The 27,903-nt window shown below is 42.3% G+C and overlaps 1 protein-coding gene across 3 annotated transcripts in view; it reads left to right on the plus strand.

The window, feature by feature from the left end:
* The window catches only part of LOC124178724 (proline-rich transmembrane protein 4), an 87,912-nt gene that overhangs the window by 23,305 nt on the left and 36,704 nt on the right, over positions 1 to 27,903 (plus strand). Inside the window, exon 2 of one of the 3 annotated variants that reach the window (XM_046562290.1) lies at positions 20,240 to 20,369. The exons of 1 other annotated variant lie outside the window; for it this stretch is intronic. The gene's annotated coding sequence lies outside the window, so the exon portion shown is untranslated. The remainder of the gene's footprint in view (positions 1 to 20,239; positions 20,370 to 27,903) is intronic. One more of the 3 variants, XM_046562300.1, reaches the window with a different exon arrangement.

Below are 27,903 nucleotides of genomic sequence, written 5' to 3' on the forward strand. Positions count from 1 at the left end.
AAATTGGCTCCGTTCCAGAGGGAATAAAAACAGCCTATAGAAACTAACGTGTCGTCGAGGAGGTATACCCGGTGCTCCCCGGTCAGCGCAACGCGCGAGATAAAATGATCACCAAACCCATTCTAGAAATAGTACCCATGTCCCGCTGTAAGCTATAATACTCGGCGGTACTGGAATACCCAGACTTGCGGGCCATTCAGTTTCTGATCGCTAATTTAACGTCGTCCCCGCTTCCCGTGCTTCTTACGCGATCCGTTCCTCGTGCTCGTTCTACTCGTTTTTCGCTTTCGTACTACTTCTCTTTTACTTCTTGCGTGTGTGTATTTTTTTGTTTTTTTAATTTTTTTTTGTCTTACCCACTCTTTTATCCGCGCCCGTTCCGTCTCTGCAACGTCGACGCGAAAGAACCCCGTTGGCGTATACATCGTTACACTAACAGAAATACAATATGGCGATATTTCAAATGAAAGCTCGTATAATTAAGTCACGCTTTATACAACCGCGTGATGTTTTCGTAGACGTTAATTAATTGTAAGTCGCGTTCGGTGAATTTTTCGTACTCTTATATGTGAGTAATATTTAGCCGAATATCGGTCCAAATCAAACTGAAGTAAATTTATACTTTGACCGATGAATGTTTGATCGACTCAATAATTCTCTCAGCACCGATGATTGAAATTTCATTTTTTTTTTCTTCTTCTTTTGTTTCGATCTACTGTAAATTTTCATTGCAGTCAATTGAGTTTCAATGAAATCGATGAAAACTCATTGTGCTGGATGAGAAAGAAAAATTACCGATTCAAAGAAGGAAACTGTATATTCGGAGGGTGCGGGTGACCCTGTATTATACTTACCGGTTTTTAAATTCTCATCGGTTAACAAAAACGATTAATTGACTCAATTGCAAATTCATTGAATTAAATAAATTTACTGCATTCCATTAAAGCGCATACCTCGTACATCGAGTAAAATGAGTCACTTGGGAATTTGTTTCCTCACAGCGTGGAACGATTATTATGACATCTGTACTTGCAGCGGATCAAGCCAACCGAGGACGAAAATTCTAAACCGAATGAAAATATTTCGTACGAGATCGACGAGTTCTTTTTTTAGTATGCATATACATATGGGGCATTCTATGCCTACACGACCAGGTTCTAATATTCATATTTTTTATTTTTCCCGACATTTTTGTCGGTGCAGTTTCAGAGGATCTCAAAATCGTCTGAATTAATTGTTTTACGTGCTGCAAAAAAATCGTTTTAAAAGCAAAGACTGTCGAAAGTCCTGGAATAACATCTTCGTGGTTAATCTTGAAAACAAAAAAATACCAAAAATGCAGCATTTTATTCTGATCATTTTCGCACAAGACCTATGATGGTAAATGATGTCCTTCTGGGTGTTAAGATACTTGAAAAAACATTTCATACGACGAAAGTGTGGAAAATTTTCATTTTTCTCTTACGTAGAGAGATGTACTTTTTTCTCTTGTTTTGGGGGGAATTTTAAAAGAATTTTCGCTGATCGAAGAACATTTGTAGTTTAATTTTTCACAATGAATATAAATAAACACCATTTTTCCACGTTTAGATCGAATATAAAATATTTCGAGTGCCTAGACACTTTGGAATGAGATCATTTTCGAAATAAAACGCAGTATTACGGTATGTTTTTTCCTGCAGATTTCACATTTAGAACGTTTTTTCACGACCTTCGACAATCGTTGCTCTTTTGCGACCTGTTCGAAGAATGTATAAAACTTAACATAGATATTGTTGACATCCTATTAAACCGACGAAAATTTCGGAAAAAAACAAAATACATGAGGGTCTCGATTTGGTTGAGTTGACATGGAATACCTCATACGTATAGGCATACATTATACATGCATAAAATAGTTCGACGTTCCTTTTTTCGACAATTGTGTGCCTTTAGCTTCTGATCGTTGATATTCCTTCAAGCTGGGCGGAGTCGGATATATTCCCTGCGTGTATACAGGACCGTAAAAGTTTGCCAGGGCAAGTTTCCTACGGCAAGGAGAGTAATAGTATATACCCCGAGGGTTTTTTCCCCTTTTTTTCACCCCGCTGTAACCTGGAACTGGAATTCGTATATCTATTTGACAACGAGTGGGCGACGCCTCCTCGTCGCGAGTCAGGGGTGTTGTAGTAAAGCGAACTGTGTCGAAAACTCGCGACGAGGAGAATTGTTGCACGGCAGTGTGTGCATGTGTACACATCGAGAACTCGTATAGTGCTAGAGTGTGGGAGGACGAGGACGAGGACGAGGACGAGGACGCGCCGTGGTACGTACACGAGCGTGGAGTCCGTGTCTGGTGAAAAAATATAGCTTGACAACACTTGAGCAAAGTTTTCTTTCAATTTATATGGCGCCCGAGAAGCCGGAACCCTTGTGCGCGTCCTTTCGCGTTCTCTCCTCCCTTTCTTCCTTCCTACTTCCGAATTCGGGGCTGACCCGTCTTCGTGAAAAAGCAAGATGGCATTTACTCGTGTTTGGCCGCTACCCTTGCTCCTTTTACACCTCGCGAGAGAGCGAGATTGAGAGAGGGAGAGAGGGAGAGAGGGCTCGTGTCCTCGGGTCCTCCTCTCCATCCCCCCGGCCAAGTCGTTGGTACAATACCGGATATGTGCCGCGGGGGTCTTCGGTACGGTCTGTCGGTTATACCAGGGCTCGCGAACTCGCGGCCTGCGGGCGACGTGGATACTCTGGAGATCACAAAGAGAAATGTGAAGTAACAAGGGGAAAAATGAAAAAGGTGAGCCTGAGGAGGAGCCGCAAAGAGGAAGATGGAAGGAGCGCGACGAGGTCTTACGAAGACAGTGGAAAACGAGACGGAGGGACGAGGAATAGCGAAGGAGAGGAGCGAGGGACGGATAAGGGGGAGAAGAAGCCCGTCGGAGCTGGGCCGAGGAAGAAGGCTGGTGTGGCTGCCTCTTGGAGTGGCTTTGGATATGTGCTCGCGCTGCCAGAGAGGAAAGGTGAAGTGGAAAGGAAGGAGAGAGAGGCTTCGAAACCTCTTGTGGAGCCAACAAGCTCGGCATCCAGGCAGAGCGGTGCAACTGTTGACAGCCGAGTTTAGTTGTGAGGTTTTCACAGGAACGCTGGATAGGTATACTCGCTACCTCTAGGCGCGGTAATCGGGATTTTTATATTACATTATATTTAATTGGATTCTTCAGAGCCGTTGCACTGTAGTTCTGTAACGCCTTGCCGGCACCTTCCTCCGGTTCTCTCGAGGGACCGCGCCGCCGTATTCTTACGGTCGTTACCTTTTCTATTTAGCCAACTTGAAGTGGTAACGAAGAAGCGATTTCCTCCGAATGTTAACCACGGACGTAGTTTATACACCTATGTGCGCCGGGGTTAAAGTTCCGAATTTGAAAAGTTTCGAAAGCTTCTAATTACGAATTATTTGGTGGCGAAACTTGAAGTAAAGAAAAGAAACTTTTACGATATAACAAAGTTTCGAATGGTCGGAGGCTCAAAATTCCGAAAATCCAAGTTTCGAGAGAGTAGAATTTGAAAAGTTGAAATATACTCACAAAAAATCAGAAAAATCGAAAATGAGAATGACCAGGATTCCGAACGTAAAAATATCGCAAATCCAAAACAAAGAAGGATCGAAGCCATGCAATTTCCACCAAGTCAGAAATTCACAGAACTTTTTTTCAATTTTCTCATATACGCACTTTTGGGACTTTGACTTGTCCGAGTTATGCCCTTTCGGCATTTCGTCCTTTCGGAACTTTGATGTTTTGTCAAATTTTGATTTCTTTATTTCAAGTTTCGTCACGAAAAAATTCGCAATCTGGCACTTTCGGAAGTTTTCAAATTCGGAATTTCAGACCCGCCCCACGTATATCTATACACAGGTTTTGCCTCGAGATCACGTCTCTCGCGTAGAAACGTGCCGCGTTTGCTTCATCGTCCTCGTACTTCTCGTGATATTCATTTTCCCTCCTCCTCTCGCCTTGTTATACAACGCAGGAACCTCAAATCCGCTAGGACCATACTCTACGCGGATTTTAGGTGGGTGCCTGTCCTCTGAAATCATCATCATACATCATATCATCATACCATATCATACATCATATCATCATACGTAGTATTAAAGTTCGAAATCAAAGTTTGGATGTTCGGATGCTTAGAAAGTGACGTCGCCCAAAATTTTTTTTGCTCTGACGTCATCGATCTATAGTAATCGTCGACGATGAAACTCAGCTAGCCGAATTCCTCAGTCTGGAAACAACCGCGCAGTAGAGCGGACGTATGAGAATCGCGCTCCGCAGATTTCGAGTACCGGGTTCTCTATCCCGTTCCGGATGCGCTTCCTCGTGCAACTCGACTTCCAGGACAAGCGCTCCGTGGTTTCTGCGCTCCAGGTGCGCTACCTGGTGAAACTCGACTTCAGGAACAAGCGCTCCGTAGTTCTGGCTGTCCAGGTCTTTGATCTAGTGACTTTTGACCTTCAGGACTAATTTTCCGTAGTTCTGGCTGTCCAGGTCCTCCACCTGGTGGATTTTGACATCCAGAAAAAGCGCTTCGTAGTTTTGGCTGACCAGGTCCTTTACCTCGTGGATTTCAAACTCCAGGACTAGCGCTTCCTAGTTACTACACTCGAGCTCCGCTACTTGATGAAATTCGACTTCACGGACTAGCGGACTGACATTTATTACCCATTGAACAATCCTCAAGCATCGAGGGCGTGAGGTATCTGGTAAATCTCGTATCATCTGGTAAAACACTGACAACGAATAAGCGAGCGCACGAGCACAAGAACCAGCTACACTAGTCATCCGACCCCTAGCGAGTTTCAGCGAGCGAGTGTTTTAAAGCTAGCGAAAAGTCATCTCTCCTCCTCGTGCACGGAGAGTTTAGCCGAGCCGAGCTCAGTCGAGCTGAGCCAAGCTGCTGAAGAGTACAGGGATCGCGAAAGCGATCTTCCATTAAATTCGTGATAACCTCGGTCGATAACGCCCAGAAACTCGCCCCTTGCTTGCTGCAGGCTTCGGCCGCCGCGTAACCAAGCGATTAATAGGCCGAGGGGGGTTTGTCCTTGGAAAAGGATACCTATCCTACGCACACACCGCCGTCCCTTCGCAAAGAAGATAGGCGATAGATATTCGTCAGTGAAACCAGAGAAGACCGTCTTCTTCCAGGAGCTCTGCTTCCAGGGACTCTGTGGGACCACGACTGCGTTCGCCGCTCGTTCTAGCGACTCGATATTTCGAAAAACAAAAAGATCTCAACCATGAGGGAGAACGAAGGGGGAATTTCACCGTGTCCTTTGCCCCGCGCTGAGCCAGCCTTCGGGTACTTTGGGACTCCGAATCCTGGTCCGACTTTATACCTGTGATACTAACTTCGTTCGTTCGTTCGTGTAACGTCGAACAGCTTCGAACGTCGACGTCGACGACGAACGGACTTTTATTCAGGGTTAAACCGTGCGCCCGGACGACACGAGGACCGAAACATCCTCGCAATAAGTTATCGCGGCATTCGCTCTTAGTGACAGGATGAAGGATGACGCTGGTGCCACGCCGAGGCGTTTCTTTTAGTTTTATCTTTTTTCATTCTTTTTATTTTTTCCTATCTTCTTTCGTGTCGCTGTTTCTCTTCTTCGTCTTCTTCTTCTTTATACCTGAAGACCGCCGTTGTTGTCTTCTACAGATAAAGTCGAAATGAATATCTTTCCCTATCTTTATCGGCCTCTTTCGCACGGTCTCTTTGCCTCTTTACTTATATATACATATATATATATATTATTGTTATTATACCCCAAAACGTTAAAGATTTCACCTCACGTTTTCCTTATGTACCGAATCCGAAAAATCACACTGAAATTGACCGCTGACCCAAAAACTAGGTCTCCAACTTCTCCTCTTTCCTCGCTAGTAGAGTTTTTTCTCTCTCTCCGTCGTCGCGATGCGACTGCTGTACGTATACCTCTTTCTGCTTACCTAAGCCGGACCCGGATTTAATCTACCATCTTTAAGAGGCGTGCATGCCGGCATTGTGTCGCCGTTTCTCTCGCTCTGTGTGTGTTTACGTATCCGTGTGTATAGACACTCACGGTAAACAACGGTACACGACTTCACGTCTCAGAAGTTACAAAACCGCATCGCGGGCTCGCACTGGAACGTCTTTCGTTATAGTTTCCGTCAACGTCCGCGGATCCTCTCCTGCCTCTCCCCCGATATCATCGCCGTCTGCAGCAAGCAACAGGCCCGTGATACTTACAGTCCGAGCAAGTTAACAAATGATCAGAACCAGTTTCTTACCTGTTATAACGTGTTACGTGTATACCTAACTCGTTTCCTAGATAAAAGATTGTCACGATGTTTCATATCATCTTGCGTATTTCAGGTACTCTCTTTTTCCTTTTATTTTCAAACCCCCTGAAGCCGTATAGTGCGATCGCCGTTACAGGTATACCTTTAGCCAAAGAAAGAAAGAAGTAAAAAACAACACTCCCACGTCGCAAGTGGATATAACCGTACACCGGGTACATTCTTTTAATTAATCGCCGTCATATCTGATTAGGGAATAAGTGACTTTCGGTGTTGAAGTTTGCCCGATTTCCGTGCACAGCCATGAAACGGCATGGACTTACGTCGAGAAATCGATCGCTACGGATGTTCGGAGTTTGTCGTTTTTGTTACGGTAAAGTTATATTTTTTCTTCTTCTTTTTATTTTATTTATTTATTTATTTATTTTTTTTGTCATACTTTTCCCTTACCACTTGTCGAGAAAAATGATTTTCGAACAGATTCTCGAAGACTTTTGTTTCGTAATCACGTATCTATAATAAGAGAACCCGCGTATAATATATACTTAAACCTACTTGAAACTTTTTCCCACCGCATTTTCTAATTCAAATTTAAAGTTGAAAAATGTTATCTCAACTTTCCTACAACTCCCGGGAACCCTCGGTATAAGCGTACGCGACTTCTCGCCTACCGTTTGACTCCCGCGAGCGGAAGGATATACAGTGGGAATTCAAATTTGTCGAAGTTTGAAAGGTACGTGTACGTATATATATATACAGGCAGAAGCAGAGAGGCAGGCAGCGGTAGCGCCGCATCTGGCACCGTCTAAATTAATGTCTCCGCCCTCTGCGGTTTTTCATTACTTTATCTCTTCCTCCCTCTCCCTCCAACTCTTGTCTCTCTCTATTTCGTCGAGGCAATGTACCGTATAACAAAATGGGGGAGCATAATGTTGCGCGAAAGCCTGAAACCCTTCGAGACATTGAAACAATTTACGGAAATGACTGTACTTGGACAGGCTGCCGCCACCACGAGTGCCTCCATTCTCCAGGGTCGTTTAAATATTTGGGAAGTATTTTTTTTTTTGTTGTTATTTTCTCCCTTTTCATCTTCTCTTTTTTTCGATTGTTGCTTCGCATTGCGATTTTTATTCTAGATTTTCCGCCTCTTGCAGACACGTGTCATTCTGCTTTTGAGAGGAGCAGGTACACGTCTCTTATTTCATCCCTCAGAATTATCCTCATTCCTTCTTTTTATTCTCGCCAATCGGTGTAACTTAGCCGCTGCTCGTCAACGTTAAAGTAAAATATGGGGCACGAGATTACACAACTTTAATGACACGATGGCCCATTTTAAGGCTTCGGATATACCGATAGCCTCAGGGTTACGATGGGTGGCAGCTCAGGAGAGGGATTACCTCCTTATTTTTCACGTAATTCAAAACTTCTCTCTTTCTCTCTTTTCTTTTCATTTTTACACTCACTTTTCTCCCTCTGTTCTCTTCAATATTTCATTCCTTTATTTTTTTTCCTGAAATATATATATATATATATGTGTGTGTGTGTGTATGTATTGTATATATATATATATATATACGAGCGCGCACACACACACACACACACACTGTGTATATAAAGTAGAGACAGACGTTTATCGTAAAATTTACGTTCTGTTGAGCTTCAAGACCTTCGCCCCCACTTTTCTACAACGTCTTACGTTATATATAAACGCTGAGTCTAAAGTGCCACCTACTATAATACCTTTCGCAGCGTTATTCAATTTTTCGATAAAAAAAGAAAGTGGAAAGAAAAAAAAAAAATCGAAAAAGGAGAAAAAAAGGTGCGACTCGATGTGAGCTGGGTGCAGTAAGTTAAGAGTAAAAAAATATGGAACGGCGACGATGTAGATACTTTACACTTTTACACCAGCCATTAGGTATATACATATATGTATAGTACATATGTGTATGTACACACGTATGAACGGCGGCAGAATGGCTGGAGGAAAGATGCGCTGCGTTTTAAAGCTGCCATGCATGCAGGTGACATTTCTCTAGAAATTGAGTATAACGAAATTAATGTATAATGCATTAGTACCTGTAACGATTCGAGCCGTTTTTATACTAATTCTCGGTTTCTTGGTTTTTTATTTTTATTTTTTTTTATTTTTTATTCTTCCATCGAATAAATATATCGCGTACACGGACCGTGACCGTCGATGATTAATGGGGAATTTTTGAATTTTCGACAGCGTGGCGATACGAGTCGGCGTGTTGTGAAAACTTTCCCGTGAACAATCATAAATTATACCGGATTTTAAGCGGCGAGGAAACACTTATATTATGCTGTACTATTTCCAACAGAATTTCACTCTCAACCGAGTATCAAGACAAACAATTGAGGTTCTCGTTGAAAAGCTAATAGATAAAAAAAAAAAAAATTATAACACATTAACGAGAAGTTGGGATATTCCATGTTGAAAAGTTGAATGAAATTTTCAATCGCTTTTTTTTTACACTTTATAGCGTATAGCAGGGAAAAAGATCCAATCTTCGAACAGGTCGAGTTTTAATTGAAATTTCAATATTCGTTCCTTTGAGCGTTCCTCACTGATGTATATATACCTCGCAGGCTCCTCACATTCATTTACATGTTATCAAAATATCGGGAATCATTTCGTCATTATACTTTTTAAGTTTCCCAGCGTCAAGCCTCAACTTTTTCTTACGTCACGGTATGATAATTTTTATACATTTTTTTTCTCCCTCTTTTATTCTCTAGTACAACGATAAATCTGGCATCTCGCGTTAATGATTTATCGCCAATGGTTACAGTTTTCTCGAATACTGCACGTGCTTCGAATACCGAGTTCTACACACCGGAACGAATTTGGTGAGTCGAAAAGCCCACCAATCATTTGGGGTTTCTGTGTTATACTCTTTTGTTTTTCGTTACCCATCGTCCCGAAGTTTTAGGATATAAAGTCTCAGTTAGAAAAACTCTCGACTGAATTTTTTCCCTCGCCCTTTAGGTTGAGAAAAACACAACGCCTACCCCCACACGCCTCGGTTACCGCACGAAGTGTAGTATATACGATGGTGGAAAGCGTTACACCTTTTTTTTCCCCATTTAAACTCCCCTTCTCCGGTTATACGAGTATCTTTGGCACATATACGTATACATACGGTTAAAACGATCGTCAACCGCGCAGCTATTACCACCCAGAGTGACTACGGTATGTGAATTCAGGCGATACTTTTACAGGATACGGTACCCTCGGCGTCGCGTGTAACGTCACATCATACATGGGGGGAAATGTATACGTATTTGAAATCTCACATAACTCGGGAGTGCCTGCGAGGGTCGTTATGCTTGCAACCGGTACAGATATGCACCTTACGCCGTCTACGTATGGCATCCACGTTCGCCTGATATCTGTTTCGCATCTAGGAAGAGATGAGAATATATTATGGAAGCTCCGAGAGACACGATTGTGCAGCGAGAGAAGAAGCTTATTCACCATCGATCCGATCAAAGTCGATGGATGTGCGGGGATCTCGGCTTCGTCAAAAATATATACATATATGCATACCTGGGTATATCCGGCTAGCAGGCTTTTCACCATTTCGAAAAGATGAGAATTTTTCATCGCCAAGTCTTACCTTGTACGTATAATGTGTACATAGGTATCTATATGCATATACATGTGTACGTATCGTTATACGTATATTCGGTCGATTCTTTTCATACCGCGGCGTAGTTCGGATCGACTCGACTCGGGTTCGATTGCCGGGTTAGCTAAGGGTCTGCCATGCCTGCCGTCTGGGTGGCGTAAAACGGGGACGATATCTGCATCCTGGCAACGAGAACTGTCCCCCGGGAAATGCCAGCCAGGAACAGGAAACCAGGAATTTTAAATTACGTTTTACGCTGGAAGTAGCCCGGGCTTTACCCACACGGGGGTGCAGCTAAGCCAGGCGGTGGAAGCTGGCGCGACGTTTTCAATGGGACAGCCGTATACCCGGTGTGTATAATAGCTGGGAGCTAAAATTACCCTAGAGAGGAAAGGGTGGGACGGGGGGATTGAAAAATGAGAAAAATATCACGCAAACTTCTTCTCTCTCGACGCCACGGGCTAGTTTTACAACGGGCATCAAAATCCGGACGTCCGGCAACAGCGTGTTTAATTACCTCGATTGAGCGTCACTTTCCAATTACGAGAATCGCTATAGATACTTGAAACACTCTGAGGAAGATTACTCACGCGATCTATATAACCTGGTACATATCGAAAAATGCAGGCGTTTAATTCAATACAAATCTCTTGATATCGGCTCTCCGATATACGTGTAATTCTTTCCTGAATTGAAGAAAGCTTTCGAAATGCGAAGAGTCTCATCGCTGCAGACGTGTGAATACACACTTTGTTGAAAAGAAAATGGTTTCTATAGTAAAACCGGCTTCTATACTGTAGTTTTATTTTAAACACACGATCCAAATGTGGATTTTCATTTGGGGATTTGGTCAGATAAGGTTTGGAAAGATTTTAAAAACGGGGGAAAGGAGAGATAAAGAGGGGGGCAAAAAAGAAAAAAACAAAAAAAAAACGTGGTTACGTATCTCGTAAACTACGTTTAGGGGTTTCGTGCGCGGTCTACTTCGTTTCACGCAACGGAATTAATGGGGGTTAGAGTTGTGTATACCTGACGAGTTTATTCAATGAATTCTAGCGATAAATCCAGGCACCAACGCGTGCATATAATATATCTGCGTGGTTTTAAACCGTCTACCCTTCCTCCCCGTCCATTACACGCCAATTCTAAATTCCAATTACTTCGTCAGCTTCTTGAAACTTTCAGCAAAGCTTTTTGTACTCGGCTTCGAAATTTTCGGCATGGTCTTGAATAGCTTCTTCTTTGTTGTACGGACTTGCCGCCCGTAATCGCGTGAAAAGCTTTTCGCCGTGGTATCGTACAAGTAGCTGCAGAACTCACGGGAACGATTCAAACGCTCTCTCCTTCGCCAACCCAAACGGTAAAAACAACAACGATAATAATAGTAATAATGGTAATAATAGTACTAGTAGTATTAGTGGCGGTGTCTTCTAGCCAGCAGCAGCCAGAGCATGCGGAATAAATCTTCGCCATCCGACTGCCGAGATTTCGACACAAACCCGGCACTTTTCTCTCCTTTTCGTCCATCCGCGGGGCTGATTCTTGGATTCGGAATAAAGTCGTGGAATAAGGACCTCCGTCCTTATTGCCCTCCGGCTTGCCCTCCTCGTCTCCTCGTCTCCTCGTTCTGGTTATATTAAAGGGTCGAAATCAATGTTTAAATTTCGCATAAAACTAGCCGCGAGGTACGGCGACGGGGAGGGTTGCTCGCTTTCTTGCTTGTTTGAACAGGCCTCGAATGCGTATTCATACGCGAACGAACCAACCGACCCGGCTGGCTCGGTCTCACTTCACCTCATACGTTATGCAACCGGGCGAAATCTCGGCGTCCCGTCCGGCCTTAGGCTTGGCGTTATTAACCACTTGAAAATTATGCCTACCTACCCCTAAACGGCGCGGCGGGCTGCCCTTGCCGTAGGTACAGGCGTCAGCGGGTCATATTCAACCCTTTCGATTGAACCGGTGACCGTAGCTCGCGGGTGTTTGGTCGGAGCCCCCGACCTCCTCGTCCTTCTCTCTGCGCACCAACAACGCCATCCTCTAGGCACGTACCTCCTAGAAAATCACGCCGCCCTCCGCGTCGGGGACACAGATGTGCAAACGCGCCTTGTTTGCCGAACCAAAACCGACGCTAAATCATCGCTAAAACCTGTCTAAAAACCCTCCCTACAAACTCGGGCTCTGTCCTTTGGTCCTTCTCGTACGTTTTATTGATTTACATTGCAATATTGTTCTCGCTTGACGCGCTGCTGCCTACTTTGGCGCGTTGTGTAGTTGGAAATTTATATATATATTTTTTTTTTTTAGAGAGATTTATTGCTAGATGATCGCGCGTCGAGTGTTTTATCAAATTTTGTATTTGCAAGCCACGGTCTTTTACCTAGAAATTTAACAAAATAGAGACTGAAATCATGAACGAGAGCTTCGATTTTGTTTTATTTGACCCCAGTGCAAGACGGCTCGTATTTGTCTGAAAAACTGTTTTTTGCAAATTCGACAAATCAATTTTTTTTTTCACCTTTCTCACAAGAGTTAATTCAGTATCGTGCTATTTGTTGTTTCTTGTAAATTAAATAATCAACGATATTAATTGATATGATGGCATTGTAAAGTGTAATCTTCCGAGTAAAATGACTAATTGTAGGGTAAAGTCGCACGAGTCTACTAAATTTTTCAACAATTTAGACGCGGTTTGAAATGAACAATTTATATCGTAGCTCTCGTTCATAATTTTAACCTGTTTTTTTTTCATCATTAAGGGAAAGCCCGTAATTTAAGAATGTAATAATTTGATAAATACTTGACCGTCTTGTAATAAAATAATGAAAGAGGCATTGATTTTTAACCGTGTATCCGTTCGCAGATACCTTGGTATAATCTGTAATCTGTACGTTATGGATAGAGATCTAATCCGCCGACAGATGGTTTAATTTATCGTTCGTTGATTGGCTTTCAACGCCACGATTTTCACACTCGCGCGGATTTTTCAAAGCTTTGACATCGTACTCACGCCATTTGCGTCAACATGTTACTTTACTTTCCCAGCTGCTGTTACTGTGTACTTTTCTCTTTTCCTCTCATTTGGAACGCTGAATATACGAATATATTTCCCGGGAAAAGTTTTTCATCCGGTTCGTTACTTTTTTTTTTTTTTTTTCCTTTTTATAGTTTTCAATCGCTTTTCAGCCCGCTGATGTTTTTCACTCCTGACAACATAGCGGCCGATCCAGCGAACCAGACGCCGCTTCTTGATCCCTTGGTTTTAGTACCTCAAATATCGCCTCTGTACGCCTACGTATACTCACTCGCAAGCGATAAATATTATATACCTGATGAATATTGGAAAATACCTCGCTATCGTCGCCGTAGCTTTTACGGTTTCGGAACGAGGTAATTTTATCCAACGAAACGAAACTGTCAGTCGTACGAATTAAATGTACTCTATGAACAACGTTATACTCGTATAGTGACGTTGGTTCGTGTGTTTCTTTTTTTTTTTTATATATATATTTATTTCTTCCTCTGTATCATAAATTCGCGTGACTTCTTTATACGGATGGAACTGATTCACAATTCTACGATTATTAAATGCGAGAGGGATGATCATTATTCACGAAGGTTTAGTGACATATTATATTTCATTGTGATTTTACAAATTTTGTGCATGACAAATCTTGAGTAAATGCTTTTAAAATCGTCAAGAAAATTCTCCATAGGTTTGCAATGGCGCGACATTTCACAATGCTTGAAATATTTCAACATTTCAATCCTGTGCCTGATCCACCGTTATCTGTATCGTAATTTACTTTACCGTATTTCGATCTTCCTCGAGGTCAAGGGTTGAGCGACAGGAATAGTGTTGGTAAGTTCGTCCGTCGCAGAGACTCTGTATTGGCTCGCTCAGCCTCCCTTGTCAACTTTGATGCAATTAACCTTCCGATAATTACGGGAGGACCGATTTTGGGGAGACAACCTCGCCGAGATCGACTCCGCAGACTCTCTATTTGATCGCCTCGGTTCAAGCCTCGCTCGTTACGGTACTTTATTCGAATCGGAAACTAATTTTCGTTTGCGTAAAAATTCCCACCAATTTCAATTGTGTGTAAAAGTCGTAGTCGTTCGATGGTTTTTCAAACTGTTGATTTTACGGACGGCGTTGAAGCAATTTCTGTACGTCGATAGGGGACGGGGAAAAAAAATCATGCGTAGGTATTTTCGTGAAAACCGTTTGTCAAATTTCTACCGTAAACTCGAAGTTAAATTAATTTTTCGAGTACACGTGTGATAAATTTGCCTCTTGAAAAATTTATCGTTGCCATTCCCACGGGGTATTATTATTATATACCTACGTACGATACGCAATAATCAGAAATTAATTTTCAACAAGTTTTTTCAAACCAATTTGTCGCGCTGGAAATATATCGGGGTTAATATTCCCAAGGGTGTTGAGGAAGTTTTTAACTATCTCCGGATAATTAAACACCGCTGTAAATGGGACCACGCGTTGGCCTAGTCCGTTTATGAAGCGTTTGTTAGTTTCGTTCTGCCTCATTGCCAGAAATTGGTGTGCAATGAAAGAATTAAAATACGCTTGAGTTGAAAATACAGAAGTGGAGTTGGCTATAATTCCGGAGTCTCGTTACAATTTCACGTGTGTTGTGTATTATTAGGAAGCGGTAAATTTATTTACTACATTTGGAAAGGATCATCATATACGTATATAATCTCTTCGTCTCGCGCCGCGATCGTGAAAAGAAGAGCAATATCCTTGACAGATTTTTGCAGTTTTATTTTAACAGATCCAATTACGAGCTCCTAGGACACACTTAAATCCCCCTTTTACTGTCGACGATAGCCGTGAAACTCCTCGCGTGCCCGCCGAAGACAGATGCCGCATAAGAGTTCTGAAAAATTTGTAGGAAATCGTTAAAAATTTAAACCTCTCTTCTTTTACGACCCTAACCAACAACTTTCTTGCTTTCTTTTTTTATTCTCATCCCAATCTCGCCTTCAGCGCTGCAACAGAGGGATACGACATCTTCTCCGAACGGTGTCTGCAATATATCATAAAAATTGGTACATACATACTGCATACATATATACATACATACATAAATATTTAACAACACTCGCAGAGAAAATTTGCGCTAAGCATCGAAAATCTGCAGACGTTGCAGATTTTTTTATGTCTTTCTTTTCTTTTCGTTATTTTTTTTTCTATTCTTTTTTTTTTTTTCAATCTACGTACCGCAAATATTCACGAATGGAAATTTTTTTGAAATCTGCATCGCGATTGTCAGCATACCGATTCGATGTTTAGATGATTCGAAAATCGCGTCGAGATCTCAGCAAGCACGGTATCAGCGGGGCGACAACGCGTCGTAAAAAAAAAAAAAAAGGGGGGGGACTCAACGGGGTTTCCAGTGGGATATGCCGGGCAACCGATTTCCCATTCGTTTTGGGACGTAGGCACGACGGCAGTTTTCTATACGCAGAAAGTCTAGACACGAACGATATATCGCGACTCTATTTGACAATTATCCGATTTGACAAACGTTCGTATTTTAAACGCATACGCGGTGATCCCTCCAACCCCCATTGTTAAGATCTCGGGTCCGTTAATATTAACACCGATTCCCGAGGATTAGTCCATTATCGTTTGGCGGGTGGGAACGCGTTGCGTTCGGCATTGACGCACCCTAGAAAATGCTGCAGGGGTTGAAATGAAAAAATATGAAGACAAAGGGTGAAAAGGGAGAAAAAAAAAGAAGCGTGGCTTTTCCCTCGTTTAACCATCGCCGGCGAATGTTTCCCCCGCGTCAGCTGCAACGCCGCTTCCTGATAACTCTTTATTGATTTACCCTGTCGTCGCACTTCGTGCAGTCTTCTTATATCTCCGTAGTAACCCATATGCGTCTGCGGAGGCGGAGTCCGACATCCCTATATTTTGGTACAACGGTCTTTCTCTCGCTACCGTTGCCTCTGCGTTAGTAGAAAGAATTTTAGCGCGCGCGTAGCGAACCGGGAGAGACGAAGGAATTCGTTTAGTCGCCCTCTTTTCGTCCGCCCCAACTCGTGACATTCACTAAATAACATCACTTCGACCTTCTTTCATGTTAATGTTCGATAACTTTGTTTTATAGTACTTTTCCTTTCACGTTGAGGGAGGCATTTTTTTTTTCTTTTTTTCTTTCTTTTTTTTTTTATCCCAACCCTAAAACACGTGGTCGATGGGTGGAGTCGGCTAAAGAAGATACATGTACGTAGAAGAGAAACTGGAAATCGGACTTCGATTTTAGATACGTCGATACGCATTTTTTCCCCCTTCTTTAGCTCATATCTTTTCTGCAATCTTACAGCATCTTCGTTCCAAATTTACGTATTGAAACATAATTCGTGTCACGGTGCTAGATCGTTTGTTCCAAGACTGCAGGTTCTACTATAAAAGGCGATAGAAGCGCTTCCGCCAAGAGAGAATATCCGTTATAATTACCCGTGTAAGGTATTTCTGTACTATTTTATACACATGTGTAGACTAGCTTGAATTAAGCATCAATTGTATCACTATCTCGAAGGGCAACGTGTAACCACCTTAGAACGGAAATGCATAAACACAACCTGAATTGAAAGAGCCCTGTTTTCAAGTAAGTAGAAAAGAAACAGGAGCAACGAAACATTGCACAGGTCTGCGTTGTTTCGCACGTATACAGATACAGATACATGTATAACGGAGATGGTATTTCGCCCTGCGTTATTCTGAAAAGTAGAGCAAAGCTGGTGATGGATAGAGCGGGATGATGTTTCTAGGACAAAGCCAATCCCCCAACGGTGTTTCATGATGCTGCAAACGTCGATCGTGATCCTCTTCTTTTCCCGCATTTTCTCGCAACCCGATGAAAGACTTCTCATCAACCTCCCCAACCATATCATGCACGGGGTGCGGATTGACCTATTTTGGCCGAATGGACTTATCGTTGAAAGTCCACCGAACTCTGAGTTGCAACAGCAAACGGCATCGCTTGCATGTCTTAAGTACCGGTACGACCTCTCCGTTCGTCCAAAATTCATCAATCGGAATATGCCGAGGTTCTACTCGAACGTTATACCTACGTCGAATCAACGTCTATCCCGATACAGCAATCCGTACGTGCGTGTACGAGAATATTATCGAACGTGTTCAGCTGTGGTGAGAAAAAAAAAAGGAAAAAGAAAAAAGTGAGGAACAAAATATACGCCGGGGGAATTCCTGCGGTGTTTGATTTCCGACTTCGGCTCGCTCGGTATCGTAGAAATGCCAAACAGTAATCGTGAACACGTACTCCTCTTCCGACCCGTTCGGCGTAAGACGCGATTTCAACAGCCAAGCAATGTTCGGAAAATTATAAGCGTACAAATACACGAATATAGAACAACCTGTTACTTTTACCTATTGAAATGCGGCGCCGTCGAAAGTTCGCTTAGTCGAGAAACTCGGCTCGACGACGACACGGGTGTTTAGGTACCGAGTTATCCGGTGTGCGTCGTTCACCTTTCCTGAGGTACGAGATACCCGATTCGGCCAAGTGCCGGGAGGAAAAGCTGCCGCTGCAGGGGGTGGATGTGTACGTACGTAGATAGGCGTGACCCTCGGTATTGGAAATGAATCGGGTCCGAAAGTTGAAATATCGAACCGTAATCCTTGAGCGAGAGAGTATCAATAAAGCGGACTCTGCAGGGATGTTGAATGGCTGCGGACAGGTCCGGTGATAAAATTATCATGACCAAGTCGCCGGTTACCATTCACTTGTTTCACGTCCTGCGGGATAAATCGGAGATAAAGTAAATCTATATATCTCGTATAACTTCTCGAGAGCGAGATACGCGCCGGGTGCATATAATTTACTACCGGGATAACCATGCGCACGCAGGTTATCGCATGCGGGGTCCTTTCTTCCTTCCTTCTCTCACGATCAGTCAGCTGCTCCTGTTCCCGTACTCACACGAAGGTTACGTACCGTGAGCGAGTGTATACCCGTAGCAAATAAGGAGGGCAACGCAGCCCCGTCGCGTCGTATCTGAACACGCACATCCACAATGCCCTGTGATTATTTAGTCTCCATTGATTGGTATCGCGGTACTCTGTACCCACATGGTGGTGGAGTTTCGGTAGGAAAGCGATTTGGCAGTTTCGGAACGTAGGGATCGGAGTTTACGGTGCGCAAACGGTGTTTATCTCATCCGGACTGGTGAGATTCGCTCTTGCTTTTAAGGGGCGGGAGGGTTACAGTTTGGATGGTTTAAAACCATACCTATTTTTAAGTGTTTTTATTTTTTATTTTTTTGTTTGTTTCTTAAGAAAATGAAAACACACCGAGCAATGAGACTCTTAGGGCTGTATTATTTATAGTTCCGAGAACGTTTTGCAACTTTATAAATTATAAAACCCTGAAACTGAAATTGCTCTGTTTTCAATTTCTTTGAAAAATGAAATTCTAGAGATAGGTATGATTTTAAGCCTTCCAAGCTGTACCCCCCCCCTCCTCCAATTTTCATGGGTTATCTCTTTGCAGTTATCCTTTAGTCCTAGATTTAGTTTTCAGTATCAGGTTTGTCTCTGGATAAGTTATTCTCCTGTAGAATATTGTACGTCAGTTTTGCTTTCCCTCTCATTTCGTTATCCAACATTGTAATGGAAATATTCAATAAACATCCAACTAGGCACACGTACCTCTATCCCTTTTCTTGAATGCCGACTTGACTACCGCAGGAACAAAGTTGCATACGCGTTTGCATAGGTAATACGCTTTGCTCCGAGATAACCGGTCTCTCTGTTGACCACCGCTCGATCCACGATGACGAGGGTTAATTGAATTTTTAGATATAAATTTCTTTTCTTTTTTTTTTTTTTATCTTACCTTCTACATCTCTCTTTCTCTTCGTCTTCGACGTTGCGTTGGACGTCGCGTAGTATATTGTTTGTAGGTCCGTCAACCCCCCTCCCCCGCCTCCCGTATCGCATTCTGTGCCACGGTAGCCAAACGATGAGCATGTAACTCGGTTATAGTGCTGCTGTCTATAATGTACTCATTTTAATGTACAAAAATAAAGTACGCCGATACCCTGACGCGTTAAAGGGTACCGGTATAGGTGTATACATATATTATAGGGGGGTACAGATACTGTAATTTAAATGCGTTACCTTATACCTGCTGCGCCCCACTTTTACGAGCACCCACCCGTCATTCAAATAGCGTTTAAATTGACGTTCGAACATCTGTGCAGCTCCTGCAGCAATATGGTTCGATACTCCCCCCCCCCTCCCTCTTTTTCGTGTTCAAGCAGTATTTTCAATTCGATTATTTCTTCAGCATGACGGCTCTATGCGACTAATTATCATTGTACTGAACATAAATTAGTTTGACAATTCGTTATTGCCTCTGAAAATTTTTATTTCATAGCATTTAGGGATGATTGAGATTGTAAAGAAAGAAAAAGGCAGTGTATAAACTTGTACGTGTATCTCTATTCAAATGTTATATCGTAAATTGAAATTTTAAGACACAAATAATGTACGCATATGCAGCTGTATTCTCATCTTCTGTGTAGAGGATCGTAAAAAGGGAGAAAAAATAGTAGGGGGGGGGGGGGGGGGGGAACTCACCCATGTATAATTTTTTGTCAGTTTCGAATTATTTCGAGATAATTTAAGCGAAAAACGTGATGACAAAAAATACGAGAGTAAATTATAAGTAAAACTTGCCCGTAATTTTTGAACACTTGACGCCTCGCGGCAACATGTAATATACGTGTATAATAATATTTATATATATATACACGTTTATAAGTGCATGCATATGTATGAAAGTTTCCCCATCACATCCCTCGGGGGAGAAAAGTAGAGAAAGAAAGTGAGAGAAAAAGAGAGTACCGCGACATCTTTTAATTGCGGCAAGAAATCGAGACGTCGAGGGAAAAGGGTGGTCCGATTTACAAATCGTTAAAATATGAATAAACTAGGTGTTACGAGTAGAGCGAAGCTGAAGTAGTGAATTGTATTATTTTACCCTCGTACCAAGATGCAAAAAAAAAAAAAAAAAAAAAAAAAAATGTTATTTTGTTGTTAATCAACATTAAAAAGTTTTCTTCTTCGGAAAATGACACCCTGTATCGATTTTGAAGAATCATGCCATTTTTAACGTTGATTCCCGCATTTCGGTGGAGTTTGTGAATATTACTTAACATCGTCCAGACAAGGATCCTAGTTTGCTTATCGTGTACCTCTATTATAATACGCAGGATTCACTCGAGGAGAACACAACCCTCTACGGATTCACTCGAAACTTGTGGTGCAGCACGAAATTGTTCGTAACGGCAGTGAGGGAAGTTTGACGTGAACAACATGCAGCGACGGCACGGCGCGTTGTAGGTAAATGAAATATCATCTAATTGAAATTAAGATTTCCACGGTTCCCGTTCCATAACCGCAGTTGCAAAATAAGACAGCGAAATCGTTCTCGTTGAAAAATGCCCGCTTCTTTTCTCCGTCTTACTTTTTCGATTTCTATTTCTATTTCTATTTCTATTTCTATTTCTTCTTTCTTCTTTTCTTCGTCCGCTTCGGATCCAACCTCTCTCGCCGCCCCGAGGACACGCCACGCTATACCTTATAGATATTATTCGATTTAGGTTTTTTCCCGCCCGTTCGTTTCGTTCGAAGAGGTTCAGTTTCACGCTAAAAGGAACACACCGTCATACCCAATGTATGCGGTGTGTTTTCTCGCGCGCATAAAAATCGAGAATGAAACGAAAGAGAAAAAAGTTTTTTCGCTCAATTGAATTTGGCTCAAGTCTCAAGGAGGGTTCTCGTACCAGGGAAGAACGTTCTTTCTCTTCCATCTCGCGATGTGTGTATTAAAATTTGAGACATCACAACGTACCTTTTATGTATTTTATAGATATAGGGATCGACGTACATTCGAGGTTTTTGTTTATTTATTTTTTTTTTTTTTTTTTATCTCCAGTATACCTAATGTGACGCGAATTATTAGACACCTGTAATGAAAGGATGTCGTACAATCGCCCAATTTTCATTCACGTCACGTCATACGCATATACATATATGCAAACGCGTCTAGCTCCCATGTATATGATAAATATATACGCGCTTCTTCGTAGGGCATGCATATTGTTACATTATACGTTAAGTGCGGCTTCCACTCTCTTTCTCTCTCTATCTCTCTCCCTCCCTCTTTTCAGTATTATAATTTTCTCGGAAGAACGGCTTCCACTACATTTCCAACCCTTTCTACTTTCTCCAACGTTTTTTTTTTCCTGTACATTACTAAATTATATATATAATATATATATGTATATATTTTCATTTCTCGTATTCCAACGACGAGCCGCACTCTGTGTGTTACTTAAATTACCGTAAAACTTTATAACAGCCGTTGATTGTGGATACAACGTGCATTCGCAAAACCGTATACAGAGCCGGCAATGCGCGGGCTTATTTTTATTTTTTTTTTTTTTTTAGTTCGGTCGACTTGATTACACACGTTCCTGCTTGTATATACTATATATATATACATATATGTATAAAACGTATGTGTACGTATGTATACCTACATACGCGTACGACAATGAAGAGACTTGTTTTGTACCGCACAATAAGTACACACGTACACGTCGCGTTGTGCTGCAAAAGCTGGCTGAGCAGTGGACGCCCCGCGTGCCCCCTTCTATACAATCCTCAAAAGCGGGGGTGAGTCTTTTTTTTTTTTCCCTTCCTCAACCCCCCACCCCTCCGCGTATAGCACAAAAGTGGGCGAATCGGACGTCGTTGTTTCGTCAGAGCAATTAATTAAACGAAACCGGGTGTGCGGCTTGGTAATTTTGGAACAAGGGACCCCTAATTCACCATTCAGAGACCGTTCAGGCATCGCCGTTTGAATCGCGCTATTTCCGTGGCTGCGCTCGCTGGATATGCGGCGCGTCTCGAATGCCGCGCTGCCCGAGGAGAGTTGAAAAAATAAGAGGAGTGATAAAAACGAGGAGGAGAGGAGGGGGGAGACAGAAAAGAAAAAAAAGAAAAAAAAAAAAAAAAAAAATTTAAGAGGAGCTTTTTCTCTTCGGATGAATGCAGCGCCTAACAAGGCTTCGCCTCTGACCGGCGTTACGGTGCACTTATAACGTCAACACCCTATAGAAAACGGCGGCCAGCCATGCCATCCAGCATCGCCTCGCCTCGCCTCGCCTTTCCTCGTTTCCTCCTTTCCTTCCACTCTTTCTTGGCTGCAGGGTCGCGTCGGGTCGAACCCGGCTGATTCGGGTCGGCCTCTTCGCGCCCGTAGTTGCAGGACTTGCACTGCAGGCACGTGTGGTTATGTATGCGTACATTAAGAAGAATATACAATATATTATAGCCAGTCAGCGAGACGAGACGAGACGAGGTACCCAAGTCTCGTCGTCATCCAACGCGATTAGGGTATACCTACGTATAGTAGTGATGACTGAAATCAACCGCATTCGAGAGCCTATAGGCTCCTTCCTATACGCTGATTCATCCCTCTCTTGAGTGGATTCTTTTCAATTTATATATGTATGCACACGCGCGTATAATACACATGTGTATGTATGTATATATTATTCAAATATTTATCGTTACATATACGCGCGCAACTAGCGATATTGTGTATATATAAATACTTGATGGTATTTTTTTTCTCGCTGTTCCGATGCGCGCAGGAATGCGTATATGTGCGCACGTACACGTGTAATATAACACACTTTTGCTTCTTCGCTGTCGACTTGGAAGTGTGTTCTATCTCACGCTTTTACGACGACGATGAAATATACGGAACGAAAACCTTGTCATGCCGTCCAACAAATCAGACAAAACGAGATAAAATCCGGGTGGGAATTCTCCGATCGACCTCGTTACTGTTTTTCAAAAAATACTGTCTAATATTCTCTCACCGCAGACGCGTTATCTAGGCAAAATGATCAAGGAGCAGGCAGAGTTCACTTTTTCGAGTTTACAAAATAGATCGTTTATCGATAATTTGTATTTTCGAATGATACGGAAATTACAAATCGCGTGGAAAATTGCCGCATTTTTTCGTTACACGTCGTGTGAGAAATTGAGAGAGAAAGAGAGTTTGATTTCAGCTGCAGGATCGAGCGGAATGGGTTCGACAAAACCAAATCCGTCCATGGGTTATACGGGTGTAATACGTGCACGTGTACGGTGCTTAATTGCTTGTCGATACGTGGCCCGAACCGATTACTTCGTTAAAATGCTTTCTTCGTAACGTTTCATAGTATTCGGCTCGCCATCCACCTAATTACCAGCCACAACGAAAACCAATCTATTTATTGATCCAGCTGCCGTATGAAAACCCACCGGCACTAAACTCACCATCTTAACGCAACGACGTCCCGTTCTTCTGCATTTACCGACCATTCTACACCGCACGTCACCGTGTTTCATTATATCATTTTATTAAGGAGTTTACCATCATCGTTCCGTGTCAATCTAACACTATTCCTTGTCGATACGACACTGTCTGACCTCCGAGTTCAATATTGTTCTACAGTGGTCCACACCAGCCACTTTTGATCAATTTTTTACAGTGGAAATTTGTGACCCGCAACGTACTCATTAGGGCGGCTCGTTTTTTAACTTTTGTTTTTTTATGGTGCTACTCGGAAGATTTGTGTCTAATATTGAAAAAACATTGTCGCAAAACCTGGAGGCGGTAGGAAAATATTTAAAGATCGTTAACGATTGTTAAAATCTTTTTTATTCATTTTTATGTGTACAACTTACGGACTTTCACGTTATATTAGTTTATATTTTTCGTATCGCGTTCCAATTAATCATTGTTCGTAAATGTCAGTACTGAAAACAAAATAAGGACATTACAAGGAGATGTCAATAATCAGTAGCGACCGCTAAATATTTTCCCATCTCCTCCAGGTATTACGATAATTTCTTTATTTGATAATTTGTCGCAAATTTTTCGATTAGCACTTGAGAGAAATAAATAAAAAAGTTAAAAAATGTGCCACCTCAGTACCCATGCACCAGCTTTCCTCTATTATACAAGGAGGGACTCGGTTGAATGACGTCGGTGACACCGAGTTCGCCGCCTTATTGCATTGTAATATTATGTGACTATACGGGTATCGCGTTTCTTAATTTCCCGTGTAATTTACGCGCATCGGGGTGTAAAGTTGGATCGATCGACAGGAAATACCCGAGACGGTATCGCCGGCCGGACATATGGTGCTTGCAACGAGCCGACTCGCTGTACCCGATCCTTACTCTTATTTTATCACCTATACTTATGCCAACGTATACGGAGCGGACGTCTAACGCGTGGATATGTGGGCGTAAAACCCATACGTTCGGTTGTATACCGATATACATATATGTGTGTGCGGAAGGGACGACCATCGATTAAACCCTCGTCACGCCGGATGTCACCGGCTTCTTTTCTCGATTACGCAATTTGTAGAAATACGCTGCATGGCGTCGGACGACGAAAAAGGGGGGGTTTAACAAATGGAAAAAACGATTTAGCGCTTACAATACAGTGAAAATATGACACGCGAACGATGATGCGTGGATTTTTAAATGATTGTTACTCAGGAGCTTACCTGCGCTTTAATATTGTAGAGTTTTTGGCAGGGCATATTGTTATTATTCATCAACGACGTTTCCGTGTGATTGTTTTACCGCAAGTACGTATACCCAGAATCAAGGCGAGAGATAAGATTACAGATATAGCCGCGTTATAGACTTAAACGTTTCCCCACAGCTTAAATAGGATTACGGGACGAAGTTTTGAACGTTGACGTTTTAAAGACCACGCAGTTATTACCTGAAACGGGGGCTCCTTTGTCCACTGTAATCCTGTCTATATACCGCGTAGCGATAAAGAGACTGAGACGTAAAATTTCACTTAATGTCCAATTGTTTTGGCCATACCCACATCAGTTGTATGCATACCGTTACGTGGAATAAAGCGTGGTTAAAACACCCTGAGAACTCTCGCAAGTACCTGATATCCGTGTCATTATATTTGGCATTTGTGTAACGGTTTGCCACATGCGTAGGCATACGTATATGTCATATATGTATACGCACAGGTGTATGTGTATAATACGAAATTTAAGGAATCTGACGAAACTTTTCAAAATGTCGCAAAACTTCAACGCTCCGAGTCAAAATGGATATGGTATAACGTTATACGTGCGGTATAACAGTTCGGTTGAGTGCGGCGGAAGGGGGGGGGGGGGGGGGGGGCATAACGTCCGATTATACGTTGCAGAATTTCGTTTCATTTTACAGCGTAGAAATATTTCGCATTCCTGCTTCCGTATACTAGCTATACATATATAAAGCTATCAGCTGTACCAGCAGTAGTTAAACTATTTGATATTTTTCTTCCTCTTCCGTCGTCCACACAAGACACGATATAAAGTATGTAAATATCCGCTGTTGCCGCCACCGATGCAACGCAATGCAGGTTTAGTCTATTTTGTCCCTGTACTTCCAAATATTTTTCCCTAATAAAGATGCTTTATCTTGACGAGTGTGCGTGCGCGTGTGTAATGTGTACGTGTGTGTCACGTACGACAGTCATCCCTGTATGACTAACGCAGCATCGATTCTTGGGAAATTTGAATAACGAAATTTTTGAATGACCTAGCAGAGCAGGCTATGTACATACTTGGGTACGTATACAGAAATACATAAAATATACATATGAAGAGTGGTGGGTAAAATACCGATGAGTTAACCGGAAATTGTTAACCGATCTCGGGTCGAGACCTTTTATCCCGTAACATACCTTAATCATGAGCATAGTCAGGAGGGCGTCGGTATTTCGCATACCGCGTACAACGGTCACAGGGTTATACCGATCGTTACTCATAGAGATACTTGCGGAAACCGCGTATCTTCTTCACGCATTAGGTATACACGATTCCCGTTGCGATGCAGGAGGTATAGGTATGCACGTAGACGTATATTATATATACAAAACGCTGAGGAGATGTGTAATTTACGAGCTAATGCATTCAACCGGCTCCTTTATGAGATGATAATTTTTACGAGCTACAGGATTATGTACTATTTTAGCGGAATGGTCGCGTCTTTATCATCTTTTTTCTTTTTTTTTTGTTGCTCCCCCAGCGCAACGCTGTTTAAACGTCAGGGGTGAGAAAATAATTAAAAAATATTTTAATCATCGCCGCTGCGCGAAAGGGGAGTATTTGAGTTTTATAATAAAATGAGCATTACGAGTAAGGTATACAATATATATATATTGTGTACGTGTATATGTACGCGATACGTAGTTATGACATTGCCGGGACTGTGTTGCTATAAAAAAGCGCCACCCGCTGTGCAGAATCTTATCTCTGTGATTGAGGGTTTAAGGTGCAGGCGGTATATTAAGGATGACGATTACGACTTGTGGAAAAATATTTTTACCCTTGATAATTCCTTTTCTCTTTATCGAAATTTCCCGTCCTTTGCGTACTTTCCTTTTTCTGCCCCTCATTTTTCAACAATAAGCTTCGAAGAACGACGACGATTGTGAGACCGCCGTGAAATATGCAGGTATACCGTCCGGGTTGAACTTTGAGCCTAGGTAGGGATGGTGTCGTATAACCGCGTTACTGCACCTCGGAGCCATTTTTGCCGCTCGTGAAAGTGCAGCGTGAAATTTAAACACGTGTGTGAAAACCAGAGCCAGAGGCGAAGGGCCGAAACGAATCTCGGAAAAATTAAACCCTGCACTAGTCATTTGGCTGCGTTCCTAAAACCTTTATCTGAAACCTCCGAGTCTCGTTTTCCTGCTATACATAAAATATAAACAGCTCACGCTCACAGTGGTTTATTTTATAGCCGTCTTTTTTCGTTCTAGTCGAAATTCTTTCTCTTTCTCTTTTACGTCTGGCGCGTGAGTTTATACGTAGTATTACAGACACCTATATGTACACATAGGTGTGTGTGTGTGTATATATACATATACACACCCGCCACTCTCTGCATCGTCTTTTCACGAGAACGTGATCGAGATAAGCGAATTAAGACTCAAGTTCAACCACGAGATAATTGCAATTGCTTTCCTCGTATCGGGGTGGGGAAAGGGTACGGGGGCACTTCTTTTATCCTTTTTTTTTTTTTCTCACACGCGTTCCGGTTAAACCTGCCGCGGGGGTGTAAAATCGCTTAGTGCATGCCGTGTATTGTGTATATATATATATATATATATATATACATATATATATATATATATATATACACACCTATATACATACCATATGTATATTTACGTGTAATATGCTCCTTCAGCTGGCCGACCTTGTCGTCGTTTAGTTATTACGTCGTTTTTATCACGTGTCTCGTTTTCTTTCGAGTCTTCGATTCTGCTGCACTTGCAATGGGTCACGATTATCCATCCTTTTTGTTATTTTCCAACGCGTTATAGTTTTTGCTATTTTTATTATAACGGCGTTATTCAATCGCTGTAGGATTCACGCCCCGTTGCAGGATCCGCGAACTTCGGTAGTCTTTTGTTCGAGGTATATTTTTCGAGCCCGAACAAACAATGGACTCTTTCTCTGTACAGCGGCTGTAGGCGTGTGTATAATGCGCATGTACGAAGAGCTCGTTTGCGGACCGAGCGGTCCAGGGACAGAAAAAAAAAAAAGAAAAATAAAGGGTGAAAGAGCGAGAGAGAGAGAGAGGCAGGGGGAGGGGGATAGATTCCCGCTGCGATCGTTTGATTCTTCGTACTGGTTTACTCGAATTTTTTATTTCCTTAATTTCGACGGTGAATTTTGTTTTTGTTGTTTTTTTTTTTCCCCTTTCGTCGGTTTTTCTATTCCCATTTATCTGTGGCTTCTTTTTTTTTCCTCCCTTACCTTTCTTTGTAATCATC

Source organism: Neodiprion fabricii, chromosome 1 (genome assembly GCF_021155785.1).
Source record: "Neodiprion fabricii isolate iyNeoFabr1 chromosome 1, iyNeoFabr1.1, whole genome shotgun sequence".
Classification (NCBI taxonomy): domain Eukaryota; kingdom Metazoa; phylum Arthropoda; class Insecta; order Hymenoptera; family Diprionidae; genus Neodiprion; species Neodiprion fabricii.